At 43.8% G+C, this 13,977-nt stretch overlaps 1 protein-coding gene across 1 annotated transcript in view; it reads right to left on the bottom strand.

The window, feature by feature from the left end:
- gabbr1b (gamma-aminobutyric acid (GABA) B receptor, 1b) overlaps window positions 1-13,977 on the bottom strand; it is a 223,113-nt gene that overhangs the window by 162,538 nt on the left and 46,598 nt on the right. The window lies entirely within an intron of this gene.

Here is a 13,977-nt window from a genome sequence, read left to right as displayed (position 1 = left end):
GAGAGAGAGTGAACAAGAGAGTACAGAAAGAGAAAGAGGAGAGAGAGTGAACAAGAGAGTACAGAAAGAGAAAGAGGAGAGAGAGTGAACAAGAGAGTACAGAAAGAGAAAGAGGAGAGAGTGAACAAGAGAGTAAAGATGAAGAGAAAGAGGAGAGAGAGTGAACAAGAGAGTACAGATGGAGAGAAAGAGGAGAGAGTGAACAAGAGAGTACACATGGAGAGAAAGAGGAGAGAGTGAACAAGAGAGTACACATGGAGAGAAAGAGGAGAGAGTGAACAAGAGAGTGCAGATGGAGAAAGAGGAGAGAGTGAACAGGAGAGTGCAGAAAGAGAAAGAGGAGAGAGAGTGAACAAGAGAGTACAGAAAGAGAAAGAGGAGAGAGAGTGAACAAGACAGTACAGAGAGAAAGAGGAGAGAGTGAACAAGAGAGTAAAGATGAAGAGAAAGAGGAGAGAGAGTGAACAAGAGAGTACAGATGGAGAGAAAGAGGAGAGAGTGAACAAGAGAGTACACATGGAGAGAAAGAGGAGAGAGTGAACAAGAGAGTGCAGATGGAGAAAGAGGAGAGAGTGAACAAGAGAGTACAGATGGAGAGAAAGGAGAGAGAGTGAACAAGAGAGTACAGATGGAGAAAGAGGAGAGAGAGTGAACAAGAGAGTACAGATGGAGAGAAAGAGGAGAGAGTGAACAAGAGAGTACAGATGGAGAGAACGGAGAGAGTGAACAAGAGAGTACAGAGAGAGAAAGAGGAGAGAGTGAACAAGAGAGTGCAGAAAGAGAAAGAGGAAAGAGTGAACAAGAGAGTACAGATGGGGAGAAAGAGGAGAGAGTGAACAACAGAGTACAGATGGAGAGAAAGAGGAGAGAGTGAACAGGAGAGTGCAGAAAGAGAAAGAGGAGAGAGAGTGAACAAGAGAGTGCAGAAAGAGAAAGAGGAGAGAGAGTGAACAAGAGAGTGCAGAAAGAGAAAGAGGAGAGAGAGTGAACAAGAGAGTGCAGAAAGAGAAAGAGGAGAGAGTGAACAAGACAGTACAGAGAGAAAGAGGAGAGAGTGAACAAGAGAGTACAGATGGAGAGAAAGGAGAGAGTGAACAAGAGGAGAGAGTGAACAAGAGAGTACAGATGGAGAAAGAAGAGAGTGAACAAGAGGAGAGAGTGAACAAGAGAGTACAGATGGAGAAAGAAGAGAGTGAACAAGAGAGTACAGATGGAGAGAAAGAGGAGAGAATGAACGAGAGAAAGAGGAGAGAGTGAACAAGATAGTACAGATGGAGAAAGACGAGAGAGTGAACAAGAGAGTACAGATGGAGAAAGAGGAGAGTGAACAAGAGAGTACAGACGGAGAGAAAGGAGAGAGTGAACAAGAGAGTACAGACGGAGAGAAAGGAGAGAGTGAACAAGAGAGTACAGATGGAGAGAAAGAGGAGAGAGTGAACGAGAGATTACAGACGGAGAGAAAGAGGAGAGAGTGAACGAGAGAGTACAGACAGAGAGAAAGTGGAGAGAGTGAACAAGAGAGTACAGACAGAGAGAAAGAGGAGAGAGTGAACAAGAGAGTACAGATGGAGAGAAAGAGGAGAGAGTGAACAAGAGAGTACAGATGGAGAGAAAGAGGAGAGAGTGAACGAGAGATTACAGACGGAGAGAAAGAGGAGAGAGTGAACGAGAGAGTACAGACAGAGAGAAAGAGGAGAGAGTGAACAAGAGAGTACAGACAGAGAGAAAGAGGAGAGAGTGAACAAGAGAGTACAGACAGAGAAAGAGGAGAGAGTGAACAAGAGAGAAAGAGGAAAGAGTAAACGAGAGTACAGATGGAGAAAGGAGTGAACAAGAGAGTACAAACAGAGAGAAAGAGGAAAGAGTGAACGAGAGTACAGATGGAGAAAGAGGAAAGAGTGAACAAGAGAGTACAGATGGAGAGAAAGGATAGAGAGTGAACAAGACAGTACAGACGAAAAGAAAAAGGAGAGCGAGAAAGAGGAGAATAAGAAAGAATAGATGGAGAGAAAGAGGACAGAAGGAGGGGAGAGAGAAGCAAAGAGTAGCTGGGTTAATAAGAAAAGAGAAAGAGTGATGAATGAGAGAAGCGTGAGAAAAAGAAGAGATAAGGAGAGAGAGGGAGTGCATGGGAAAGTGAGAACGAGAGAGAAAAAGAGATAATGAGAGTGGAAATGAGGTAGAGAGAGAGCAGAGAGGTAAAATCAGAGAGAATGACACGGAGAGCGAGCGAGGGGAGACGGAGCGTAGAGAGTGAAAGGAGAGAGTGGCAGGGTGAGAAATGGGGAGAGCGTTAAAGGAGAGGAGAGAGAGTGGTGGGTTCAGGGGGCCGAGCGAGGCGGGTGAGTGAGCGGTGTGATGGATGTGAGGAGAGAGGGTGTGGGAGGGACGGAGTGAAACACACGGAGGAGAGAAACAGAGCGGAGAGAGGAGAAGAAGCCAGAGAGGAAGGAGGGAAAACAGACGAGTAAAAAGAGCAACAGAGGCGTCGTAAACAGCTCTCGTGAGCAGATGCCCAGTCCAAAGCGCCCAAAAGCTCCAATCCCACTTTTCCCAGCATCCCCCCGGCTGAATGAGTCATCCTCCGCTGGGTGTTGTGCCTCGCTCAGTGGAAAATCAAATTTACACAATTTTGCCCACTTCTTCCCAAAAGCAGTCCATCAGCCTAGACACGCTTAGGGTAGGAAGTTTGATTTCTTTGGGTAAAAAAGACGTCTCGGCAAATGAAGCCACCCTAATCTTTGACGCGACTTGAAGTGACATTGTTTAGATTTTTATACAGCAGTTTTTCAGTTAATCATATCGTATGTGTTTCAATTCAAGCCTGTGATATTAATAGTGGAGTTGTTTAGCATGTTTGCTATCTTTTGGCCTCCATAGTCCAAGCAAGCAGCATGAGAGTCAAAGACTATTCCATAGACAGCAGAAGGGTTTTTTTTTTGCCGTGGCGCAGTGCTACAGAGTTCAACTGCTGTGAGGTGGTCATAGGTGTGCGTAGATCATGGATTTTACAATGGCTTTGATCGTGGCTGACCAATCAGATTAGCCAGCATCATTACATCATAAAAACTTCATCAATTATTAATAAGCCATTAGAACAAACTAACAAAAAGGGCAAAGGGCAGCCATTATATCCAACAAATATGAATATGTGATGAAGCTGACAGGTTTAATGCTGACATGAAGAAGTCAAAAGTAAGATCGGTAAAGATGTTTAACTGTACACTCACCGGCCACCTTATTAGGTATGCCTTGCTAGTAAAAGGTTGGACCCCCTTTTGCCTTCCGAACTGCTTTAATTCTTCATGGCACACTTTCAACAAGGTATTGGAAACGTTCCTCAGAGATTTTGGTTGGTTATTTGAGTTCCTGTTGCCTTTCTATCATCTGGAACCAGTCTGCCCATTCTCCTCTGACCTCTCACATCAACAAGGCATTTTCATCCACACAACTGACCGCTCACTGGATATTTCCTCTTTTTCGGACCGTTCTCTGTAAACCCTGGAGATGGTTGTGTGTGAAAATCCCAGTAGATCAGCAGTTTCTGAAATACTCAGACCAGCCCGTCTGGCACCAACAACCACGCCACGTTCAAAGTCACTTAAATCCCCTTTCTTCCCCATTCTGATGCTCGGTCTGCACTTCAGCAAGTTGTCTAGACCACCTCTACATGCCTAAATGCACTGAGTTGCAGCCGTGTGATTGGCTGATTAGCTATTTGTGTTAACAAGCAACTGAACAACTGTACCTAATAAAGTGGCCGGTGAGCGTATAAATCAATGTGGGTTCACTATTAGGCAAACAACAGGTCACTGGTGCCCTTTTTGCATATGCATTTTTGTTGCTTCTTTATGATTTTGAGGTCTTTAAGACCTAATTAATAACTATGAACAAACCCATTTGAAACCATTCATGAATAATTCATAAGAGTAGACTTATTTTAACGTGGCACTGAATGTTATATGATTATTTACGTTACTTTCAGACTTGTTTTAGGTATTTTCATCTAGTGAAATTGTCTTATTCCAGTGACACATCATTTAACTTACTTTAAAAAGGCCCATATAATACATTTTCTTTTATTTTTCCCTCTGGGTTTCGTCTGGGTTTATGAACCAAACACAGTCATCATTCATTTTTACATGGTCGCTTTCCAACTTGTGGAAGCATATCAGCATCATAACTAATATGAAAATATTACTGATAGGTAAAATGGTGGATTTAAACTTCCCACTCACATACACAATGTTGCACTCAAAATGAATATTCAAATACAATACTGCCGTTTTAATTTACCATGTGGTATAGCATTGATGTTTCTCACACACACACACACACACACACACACACACACACCTATGCCGCTTCTTCCTCAGGGTTGCGGGGGTTGCTGGAGCCTATCCCAGCGGTCATCAGGTGGAAGGCAGGATACACCCTGGACAGGTCACGAGTCCATCGCAGGGCAGACAGACAGACACCTAGGGGCAATGTAGCATGTCCAATTGGCCTGACTGCATGTCTTTGGACTGTGGGAGGAAACAGCAGAACCCGGAGGAAACCCACGCAGACACGGGGGAACATGCAACCTCCACACAGAAAGGACCCAAGCCCTTCTTGCTGTGAGGCAACAACGCTACCCTTCACGTCATCGTGCCACCATTGATGTTTCATGTACAGAAAAATTTAGAAGCTTTTTAAGCAGCTAAATTTAAATTAAAATGTGCAAAAATAATATTTATGCTTAATGTGCTAATGGAAGTTGCATGTAAATTGGGAATAAAATGTAATTTATCTTATATGCACATTATTTTATTAGCTGGTTGCAAAGCAGAAGATCAATTACAGCCTGGCTCATGTAGAACCAGAGTTTCCCCATTATCTTATTAATTAAGTGCATGTATACACATTGATCAGAGTTCTGACAAAATCTGACCTTCTGCAGTTATCGGATTATTAGGCGCATGTAAAACACTCACTGATGGCGCTATTTTAATCTCCTTTTCTTCTTTTTACTTTGGATTTATATGGCCTTAATCTTGTTTGTTTTATAGTGAAACACTTTGACTGACACTTGCTTTCTTTTCAATGTGCTACATAAATAACTTGAGCTGACTTGATTTTCCCTTGTGTGGTCTAGGGATCAAGAGCAATATAAATAACAGCCAGACTAACTCGATCCAAAAACCCTTCAGGATAAATGAACATGTGTAACCTGCCTGGGAGAGGGTCACCGGGACCTACCCCTGGAGCCAGGCCAGCCCCTAGCGTCCCTCGGTGAGCACCTGGTGGCCAGGCAGCCCACGTAACACGGCCGGGCTCAGCCCGAAGAGGCAACGTGGGGGGACCATGTGGGCCCACCACCTGCAAGTTCCAGCATGGGGGAGCGATGCAGTGCCACATAGGCAATGGGAGATTGTGGGGAGGCCTTTGGTGGCCCAGGCCCTTGTAGTAGAAAGTAAGTGGAAGTAAGTGGAATGTAATCTCACTGGGGGGGAGGAGCCAGAGCTTGTGCAGGAGGTTGAAAGGTACCAACTAGATATAGTTGGGCTCTTGGGCTCACCTCCACCCACAGTGTCAGCTCTGGAACCAAACTCCTGGATAGGGGTTGGACCCTCTCCTACTCAGGGGTTGCACAGGGTGAGAGGTGCTGGGCAGGTGTAGGGATAATCACGAGTCACCGGCCGGCGGCTGTGCAGTTGGAGTTCGTCCCAGTAGACGAGATGGTCGCCTAAATGCAAATTAAAATCGCAGAGAGGAAAACTCTGACTGTTGTCTGTGCTTATGCACCAAACAACAGGTCAGAGTATTTGGCCTTCTTGGAGTGAGTGGGCGTGGTTCTGGAAACGGTCCTGCCTACAGACTCTGTCTTACTGGGAGACGTCAATGCTCACATTGCCAATGATTGGGAGACCTGGAGAGGTGATTGGGAAAAATGGCCTGCCCGATCTAAACCCAAATGGTGAATTGTTATTGGACATCTGTACCAGGCATGGATTGTCCGTAACGAACACCAAGTTCGAACACAAGGACGTTCATAACTGTACATGTTACCAGAGTTTCTTGGGTCAAAGGTCAATGATCGACTTTGTTGTCATTTCATCTGACTTGGGACCATATGTTCTGGACACTCGGGTGAAGAGAGGTGCTGAGCTGTCAACTGATCACCATCTGGTGCTGAGTTGGATCAGATGGCAGGGAAGACTGATGGTCAGACCCGGTAGGCTCAAGCGAATAGTGAGGGTGTACTGGGAACAAATGTTGGAGGCCCCTGTTTGGAATGATTTCAACTCCCACCTCCAGGAGAGCTTTTCTCATGTCCCAGAGGAGGTAGGGTACATGGAGTCTCCATTGTGGAAGCTGCCAGACGTAGCTGTACCCAAAACCTTATGGGTGCCCATCAGGGCGGTAACCCAAGAACCCCCTGGTGGATAGCGGTGGTGAGGGAGGCCGTCAAGCTGAAGAAAGAGGCTTTTAGGGACTGCTGTCAATGTGGCAGAAGCAAAATCCAGGGCATGGGAGGAGTTTGGTGAAGCCATGAAAAAAGACTTTCGGCCAGCCTCAAGGAGGCTCTGGACAACTGTCCGGTGACTCAGGCATGGTCAGGGTGGCTGTGCCCAAGCTGTTTGAAGTCAGAAACTCTGACTTCAAATGAGGATATTGTCGGTCAGTAGTAGGAGCACTTTGAGGAACTCTTTAATCCAGGGGACATTCCTCCTCCAAGGGAGCCAGAGGCTTCTGGTGTGTCACGCTCCATTTCCCTGGAGGAGGTCACTGAGGTAGTTGGCAAGCTCTTCAGTGGCAAGGCACCAGGGGTCGATGAGATCAGTCTGGAGATACTTAAGGCACTGGATACTGTGGGGCTGTCATGGCTAACATGCCTCTGCAATACTGCATGGACCCCGGGAACAGTACCCTTGGACTGGCAGACTGGGGTGGTGTTCCCTATTTTTAAAAAAAAGGGACTGGAGGGTGCACGCCAACCATCGGGGTATCACACTGCTCAGTCTCCCTGGGAAAGTCTATGCCAAGGTGCTGGAAAGGAGACTTCAACCGATAGTTGAACCTCAGATTGAGGAGGAACAATGCGGATTCCGTCCCAGCCGTGGAACAACAGACCAACTTTTCACCCTCTCACTACATGTGTTTTGTGGATTTGGAGAAGGCTTATGACCATGTTGCCCGAGATATCTTGTGGGAGGTCCTCCGGGAGTATGGGTTGCCAGGGATACTACTCCGGGCCATTGAATCTCTGTACTCCCGGACTGAGAGCTTTGTTCGTATACTCGGCATTAAGTCAGACTCTTTCAGTGTTAGCATAAGACACTAGCAGGGTTGTTCCCTGTCTCCACTCCTGTTTGTGAAATTCATGGACAGAGTGTCAAGGTGTTGTGGTTTGCAGCTGAGTGCGAAGTTGTTGGTATGTGGATCAGCACCACCAAGTCTGAGCCCATGGTCTTAGTCCGGAAAAGGATGGAATGCCCACTCCAGGTAAGGGGAAAAGCCGCAGGCTGGGACAGGCAGCAACAGGCAAAGTCATAAGGCGAAGCTTTCTGTTTACAAGTTGGTCCCAACCCTCACCTATGGTCATGAGCTGTGGGTAATGACCGAAAGAATGAGATCATGAATACAAGCGACAGAAATGAGCTTTCTTCACAGGGTGGCGGGCTACACTCTAATAGGGTGAGGAGCTTGGTCATCTAGGAGGAGCTCACAGTAGAGCCCCTACTCCTCCACATTGAGAGGAGACAGTTGAGGTGGTTTGGGCATCTGATCCAGATGCCCCGGACGCCTCCCGGTGGGGGTGTACAAGGCATGGCCTACCGGGATAAGACCCCGGGGTCATACTAGGACCTGCTGGAGGGATTATATCTCTAAGTTGGCCTGGGAGTAGCTTGAAGGCTGGGAATAAGGTGGAAGAATGTTCAATTCAGCAAATTATCATTCATTACTATTTGATAAATATGTAGGTCTGTTATCTGTAGTGGACATGTGAACTTATTTTTGTTCTGAAAGTAAACAAATCATGTCGTTTGACTAGGGACACAAAAAGCTTTGCACATGAGTATACTCGTTTAAATGGCCCTGTGATGATGGGGAGAGAGAAATCACGGTGAGCGGGAAATCTAGGACAATCCTCCACTGGTAGTGTTAGGGTGTGTGTTTGTGTGTCTCTGTGTGTGTGTGTGTGTGTGAGAGAGAGAGAGAGCATCCTGCAAAACACACACTCCTTTCTCCTGCACACGTTGGCATCACACACTCGACTATCACCCAGAGCTGATCTGAATGAATTCAATAAACTCGGCCCATTTCTGCACTAATCTGATATGCAGGTGAGTGAGGGAGCTCAGGCAGCCTGCAGGCCATACGCCGCCTGCACCGGAGCCACAATGGAAAAGCAATTTCTGCAGCTTTTTCACACAAGAATCAAACCACTCTCCGAGGGCTACGGATGAGTACACGAGTCGTAACGCATTTCGTCCCACACAAAAGGAGGCAGACGCGCTTTTCAGTTCAGGTTGAGCCGCTTGCTCTGAAGGCGAGACGAAAAGAGAGAAGGAGAGAGAAAAGAGGACAGATAAGTGAAAGGGTTCCTGTCTGGAGGGGAAGTGATGTTGTGTTTTTTGTTGTTATGTGAGAGTGAAGCTAATGGAAGCGCTTTCCTGCAGTGCAGGGTTAACACGGCTCACAACATACACGGACTCTTACGTGGGCATGGAAGCATAAAAACAAGACCCCCACCTGGGGCACAACACTTAACTTTCTCTCTGGCTGTCTTGCTCTCGCTCTCGCTCTGTCTCTGTCTTTTACTCTGTTCCTTTCTTATACTCTCATCCCTCTCTCTGTGTGTCTTTACAACTTACTCTTGTTTTCTTTCTGCCTCTTTTTCTAGAAGTATTTTACTGATACCTCTCTCTCTCTCTCTCTCTCTCTCATTCTCACTGACTCTCTCTTTTTGTCTTTCTCTCTCCTAGTCTCTGAAGTTCACTCTCCCCCACTCGCTGCGTCTCACTGACTCGCTCACTAATTCCTTGTCTCTTGTTCTCAACATATGTTATTGATCCCTCTTTCTCTCTCAGTATCTTTTTCTCCCTCTTTGCTCTCTTTGTCCTCTCTCTCTCTAATTCGCTGCATCCCTGTATCTCTTTCTTGTAAAAACTAAACACGCTGCAGATTAACACTGGATTAAAATCACATCACAATTATTACAGTTAGACTGTAAAACTACACACGCTGCAGATTAACACTGGATTGAAATCACTCCACAAATATTACAGTCAGACTGTAAAACTACACACTGCTGATTCATACTGGATTAAAATCACATCACAATTATTACAGTTAGACTGTAAAACTACACACGCTGCAGATTCATACTGGATTAAAATCACTCCACAATTATTACAGTCAGACTGTAAAACTACACGCTGCAGATTCATACTAGATTAAAATCACTCCACAATTATTACAGTCAGACTGTAAAACTACACGCTGCAGATTCATACTAGATTAAAATCACTACACAATTATTACAGTCAGACTGTAAAACTACACACGCTGCAGATTCATACTGGATTAAAATCACTACACAATTATTACAGTCAGACTGTAAAACTACACACACACACTGCAGATTAACACTGGATTAAAATCACATCACAATTATTACAGTTAGACTGTAAAACTACACACGCTGCAGATTAACACTGGATTAAAATCACTCCACAATTATTACAGTCAGACTGTAAAACTACACATGCTGCAGATTCATACTGGATTAAAATCACTCCACAATTATTACAGTCAGACTGTAAAACTACACACACTGCAGATTCATACTGGATTAATATCACTCCACAATTATTACAGTCAGACTGTAAAACTACACACTGCAGATTCATACTGGATTAAAATCACTCCACAATTATTACAGTCAGACTGTAAAACTACACACACTGCAGATTCATACTGGATTAAAATCACTCCACAATTATTACAGTCAGACTGTAAAACTACACACTGCAGATTCATACTGGATTAAAATCACTCCACAATTATTACAGTCAGACTGTAAAAACCACACTAAATACATTTGTTTCAGAGATGTGAGGCTCTACCTCACCCTGCAATTGGAGTCAGGGTCCATAAGCGTCATAAGTCTTAAGCACCCCCTCTGGTGCAGTACCAGAAAATGGAAACCTCACCTTAGTCAGAAAGGTCCAGCCAATAAAGCACTGATAATCTCTTTAAGATAACATGATGTTCCATAATGTGGTTGTTTTGATCAGCAGCAGTAAAAGGGGCTCATAATTTGCCAAGTAAAACTTTGTTAATGTTAAAGCAGGGTCTTGGGTCAGGCTCCTTGTATGCTGGCAATTGGAGTTCAAATTCCTGATTGGGCAGCAAAGCTAATGCATCACTGTGTTTGTTTGAATCTGAAACATGATCACACATCATGTCTCTCACAATGAGTACGTTTCCATGCACCCGATAATCACAATCGGTTATCTGATTATTCAAAATGGTCATGTGAACAGCATACTCCAATCTAGAAATCCGATTAATAAATCTGATAAAGACAGCTAGAGTTTAGCTCAGTAATCAGATTTCTCAGTGCATGTAAACTCTTACTCTGATTTCTTTCGAATTTCTTAGTCTGCACATGTGCAAAACAGACCGCAGTACCAGAAATGAGCGAGAAGCGCTGCCAAGAGATGCAGCAAAGCACTTTAGAGCGATGCTGAAACCGACTACATTCTGGACGAAATTAAGGTTTTAAATATTCTTTATTTTCTAGATGATGTAAGTTCATGTTTCCAGGTTAAGCAGCACTATGAGTTTTATATGGCGTTTGTCGCGTCTTCATCTGTGAGTTTATTGGCTGGTTGTAAAGCAGAAATCGGATTACTGTCTGATTCATGTAAACCTGGAGTTTCCCCATCATCTGATTACTCAAGTGCATATAAAGGCATTGATCAAATTACTGACAAAATCTGACTTTCTACAGTTATCTGATCATTAATTGCATGTAAATGCACTCAATGAAAGTAGACGCAGTATGCTGTAAAAAGAAAAATATGTTTAAATAAAGTTTACTTCACATTCATTATGTCCCATGTTTGTTTTTTTTCTTCTTTTGTGTGTTTCCAGGTGGATAATGCTCGCCCTTTCTGTGATGTGATTGGTTGCTTCAGACGGTGACCACAATAAAAGATCTGTTTCTTCAGAAAGCAGCTTTATTCGTTCAACTCGGCCTGTCCTGCTGCTCCGTTCATTACCCGCCACACAGCAGACCGAATTTTGCTTGTCTTGCACAGTTTGACTGTTTAAATGGAGTATTTGAGTCCGTAAGAACTCTTTGCAGTAGCTTCATAGCTCCGTACACAGATTGTCTTCTGTTTAAATGCTTTTCTTATGGCTTCTCTTTGTTTGTTTGCCATACTGTGAAATAGGAAGCGTAGTCATTCGTCATTGTTTGAGTAGAGCAGTAAGGGGGGTGTTTTTTATAGTTTTCTTTTCTGTGTGTGCAGCAGGTTAGATGTTTTCCTTTCAAAGATTTGTTTGTTATTTTGGGATTTGCGTCTCCCTGAAGCCAAATTTTGTGCTAGGTTACCTTTTCACTCTCCACTGCCTTTGATAAGGCAAAGTGCTGATTCATAAGGCTTCAAAGAAAATAATAAATAATGAAAAAATGATTGGCCTTGCTATTTGCATTGCTGGTTTTTTAGTGTTTTCTAGTTTAACCCTCTCTCTGGTCTGGTAGCTGCACTCTCAGATACTGACCTATCACTGTGGTGGTTCCCCTCATATCACTCGGATGGGACCCTCAAGGGTGCATCTTCAGTAGGTTTACTTAGGGAACATAACCGTATCATCCACTAGAGTTATTTTCATTCATTTTTAAGGTGCATTATTTTATTTTCACAATTGTCACAATGTCTACAACACAAACACAGTTGTATTATTTACTGTCCAAAACCACCAGTGAACCTACACTGAGCATTCATATGTGATGTTGATTATGAGAAAAGTGGTTAATTTGAAAAAAATATGTTTTCTTTGGCACTCTTTTTGCCTCACAGCACCCTGCATGTACCTCTCCACCATGAATGGATTTTAACAATGGATTTTAAGCCAGATATGTAAAGAAAAACTGTAGTAAAACAACGTTCCGGCATCAGGCAGCGCATTCATAGCCATTTCATGTAATAACTTTCAATGAGGGGGCTTTAAGAGACATTTAACGCTTCAGACGCATGGCAAAAAATGATATCTTGGCAAGTTTGATTATCTAAAACATAGTTAATATGTATAATTCTCGTTTAGTGTCACGTTTGGCCCCTCCCACTCTTCCATGTGCATCTGTTTACACGTCCATGTCCACGGCTTCTTTGTTTCTGCCTCCTTGTTTCTTGTCTCCGTCCTTGATTGTTTCCGCCTGTTTTCCACCTGTGTCCTGTTATCCCTTGTTTGCCCTCTTGTATTTAAGCCCTGTGTTTTTCCGAGTCGACTGCTGGTTTTGATTTGTTTGATTTGTTCAACATGTATGTATTGTTTGATCCTGTGGTGTTTCGGTTATTCCGGCCTTTGTTGTGCGTTTCCACCCGGCGTTTCTTTTATGTCTGTCCCTCCTGTTCTCTGTGTTGGCTCTCTGACCCTGGACCATTCCGACCCTGATTATGGAGTTACATTTAGATTGTTGTAACTTTATTATAAGATTATTATTATTCATTTTGCTTGTGGTAAAAATATGCTTGAACCAAAAAATAGCTGCCAATATAGCATAATATATAAAAAATATAAAATTACTTAAAATATATTTTTTAAAAAGGCTAGAAATACGTTAAATAATCCTATACTAAGGTTACAACAATATCAACATAAGAATTATTAGAAATATCAAGTAGATTTAAGATGACATCACTTCCCATCGGGTTTGACTTCGTGAGATTGTCTACAGAAGCAATTCACATCAAACCACTCTGAATGACATTGTTTACATCAATTATTTAATCATGCAAACATTTTGAAAAACCACTGCTGTACCTTTTATGGTACATTTACATTGTTAATACCATCATGAACAAAAATGCACCTTGAGCAGTACCCTTGTGTGAGCGGCCAGTCTTTCCTTCTTTTTCTTTATCACATCTAAGCCACAGAGGACATATCATTCATGCTGCCTGTTCTCCCCCTTCAGCCCCTGTTACCCCGCCCCCAAAACTAGCACACATCTATATGTTCAGAAAACCGCAGGAACATGAGACAGAACTCATTAACATTCAGATGAATACACAATAAAAGACAAAGCGAACACTCTGGCAGGTGACGGTCCCGCTCAGGACATTTAACAGAAGGCAGAGCCGCCGCTTCCTTTGACTTGAACCTAATCTGAAAACTGCCTAATTCTGTTGCCAGGCAACCATTCATATACCCTCCTCTCGTCTTCTTTCTCTGGCTTTAGCTCTCTTGCTCTCTCGCTCTCTCTTTCAGTTGGTTTCACAAACTATCTGCAGCCCAATGGGAGAGAGAGGTCAACAGAGAGAGCGAGAGAGAGAGGTGTGAGAGGAGTGGAGGGCAGTGCCCCAACAACACCGCCACTCTTTACACCCAAAGCAGACAGCATCTCTCTCTCTCTCTGTCTCTATCACTCCCTCTCCCTCTCTCTCTCTCTCTCTCTCTCTCTCTCTCTCTCTCTCTCTCTCTCTCTCTCTCTCTCTCTACTGACTGACAGTGGACAATCTCCTGGCTCTTCGATCGGCCCGTTCTCACACTGATAAGGCTGCTGAATTGAAAGTGTGACTGTCTGGCTGATGCAAATCTCTGATTAGAGGAGACAAACTGCTGGACGGTGTGTAGATACATGCATTTATCTTATACAGTGTCAGGATGTGTCCTCATCTACAGTCATATGCAAAAGTCTGAACAACCCTTGGTCAAATTACATGTTTTGATGATTTTCTAAGTGTAAACAAGTTA

Source organism: Pygocentrus nattereri, chromosome 27 (assembly GCF_015220715.1).
Source record: "Pygocentrus nattereri isolate fPygNat1 chromosome 27, fPygNat1.pri, whole genome shotgun sequence".
Taxonomy (NCBI): Eukaryota; Metazoa; Chordata; class Actinopteri; order Characiformes; family Serrasalmidae; genus Pygocentrus; species Pygocentrus nattereri.
This window is presented reverse-complemented; position numbering and strand designations above follow the sequence as displayed.